The sequence below is a fragment of the Lolium perenne genome, chromosome 7 (genome assembly GCF_019359855.2).
Source record: "Lolium perenne isolate Kyuss_39 chromosome 7, Kyuss_2.0, whole genome shotgun sequence".
Lineage (NCBI taxonomy): Eukaryota > Viridiplantae > Streptophyta > Magnoliopsida > Poales > Poaceae > Lolium > Lolium perenne.
This window is the reverse complement of record NC_067250.2, coordinates 297,847,993-297,850,053: the sequence shown is the minus strand read 5'-3', so window position 1 is coordinate 297,850,053 and position 2,061 is coordinate 297,847,993. Positions and strand designations below refer to the sequence as shown.

The following is a 2,061-nucleotide window of genomic DNA, read 5'->3' as shown; positions in this document are numbered from 1 at the left end:
TATGGACTTCCGGATCTGCTTGATACCTATGGTTCTTATCACGCAGACTATAGAGAGGTAGTAGAGGAGAGGCAAGTCACCGTAGACAAAGAACACCTAGATCTATTTGACAGTTTGAACAATGAGCAGCTGGCTGGTTTCAATGATATAATGGATCATGTGACGAACAAAAAAGGTCAAATATTCTTCGTTGATGGTCCAGGAGGCACTGGAAAGACTTACTTATATAAGGCATTGCTTGCAAAGGTGCGTTCCATGGGCCTAATAGCAATCGCAACTGCTACATCAGGTATAGCGGCATCGATAATGCCTGGAGGCCGTACTGCACACTCTAGGTTCAAAATTCCCATCAGGCTCAAAGATAATAGCATGTGCAGTTTCACAAAGCAGAGTGGTACGGCAGAGTTGCTAAAACAGGCGTCCTTGATAATTTGGGACGAAGTAGCTATGACCAAACGTCAATCAGTTGAGACGCTTGATAGATCGCTACAAGATATAATGGAATGTCCTTTGCCGTTTGGAGGAAAGGTTGTCGTCTTTGGTGGGGATTTCAGGCAGGTCCTGCCCGTTGTGACACGTGGGACAAGAGCACAAATCACAGATGCTACACTTCTGAGATCCTACCTGTGGGAGAAGACACGCAAGATACACCTCACGCGCAATATGCGGGCACAGACTGATCCTTTGTTCTCCGAATACCTCCTAAAGATCGGCAATGGAACAGAAGAGACAATTGGCGATGACTATGTGCGTCTCCCTGACGACATTGTGATCAGATATACCGAGGATGAAAAGGCTATTAACACGCTCATCGATAATGTCTTCCCATCGCTGCATGCCAATGCTAGATCAAGAGAATACATGAGCGCACGCGCAATCCTTTCGACCAAGAATGAGCATGTGGATGACCTAAATGTCAAGATGATCTCCAGGTTTCCAGGCAAAGAAAGGTTGTACCATAGCTTCGACTCAACCGAGGATGACTTGCACAATAATTACACTATTGACTTTTTGAACTCGATCACACCTAATGGCTTGCCACCGCATGTTTTGCGATTAAAGGTCAATTGCCCGGTCATTTTGCTCCGGAACCTCGACCCTCATAATGGCCTATGCAATGGAACGCGGCTAATGATCAGAGCCTTCCAGGATAATGCAATAGATGCAGAGATTGTTGGTGGTCAGCATGCTGGAAAAAGGGTATTCATACCTAGGATCCCTATGTCGCCTTCGGATGACATCTCACTTCCGTTCAAACTCAAGAGAAAACAGTACCCCATCCGGCTGAGTTTTGCGATGACCATCAACAAGGCACAGGGTCAGACCATACCAAACGTCGGTATTTACCTTCCCGAGCCTGTATTCTCACATGGACAGCTATATGTTGCACTGTCAAGGGGAGTGTCAAGAAAAACGACACGGATTTTGGCCAAGCCAAACAATGAGGTTGATAAATCCGGTAAAAGCACCAAAAACATTGTCTATCGAGATGTTTTAGAGGGGTGAAGCAGGTGTGTTCTTCTATGGTTATTTTTATCTATAATCGTATATCTATGTAACTAATTTTGACTCTAAGAATATTTCTTGGTCATTTTAGGTTTTGTTCATACCGAAGTATGCAAGCATTAAAGAGGAATGATGTCGATGAAGGATATAAACGAGCCACTATTGTTTCTTACAACTCACCAGATCTGTATATATAATATCCCCCTTAATATGCATTCTTCGCTTTATATCTTGTAGCTGAATGTATTTGGCGATGGTTTTTAATAGCTACAGATACACTTTATTTGTGTTCCTTCTTTTTGTAGCCAAGATAAGAACTTAACAAAGGGTTGAAGCTGAGTAACTCCATTTCCAAATCTCCACTACTTAATTTAATCTTTTGAAATGCTCCTTTGATTATGAGCCTGTAGATGTGGGAATACACACTTATTGTTCTCTTCAGTCCAGCCTGGAATTTAAAAAGATATGAATATCTATACTGAACATTCAGTACAAAGAATTTGTTGCCTGCACTGCTTTACGGCAAATTGTTTTTACACCGAGCAACATTTTAGA

At 42.6% G+C, this 2,061-nt stretch overlaps 1 long non-coding RNA gene across 1 annotated transcript; it reads left to right on the top strand.

The window, feature by feature from the left end:
* Positions 1 to 1,391: 1,391 nt before the first annotated feature.
* Positions 1,392 to 1,832, top strand: LOC127312096 (uncharacterized). Its single transcript, XR_007858156.2, has 2 exons — positions 1,392 to 1,511; positions 1,598 to 1,832. It is a non-coding gene; the product is annotated as an uncharacterized lncRNA (long non-coding RNA).
* The last annotated feature ends 229 nt before the right edge of the window (positions 1,833 to 2,061 follow it).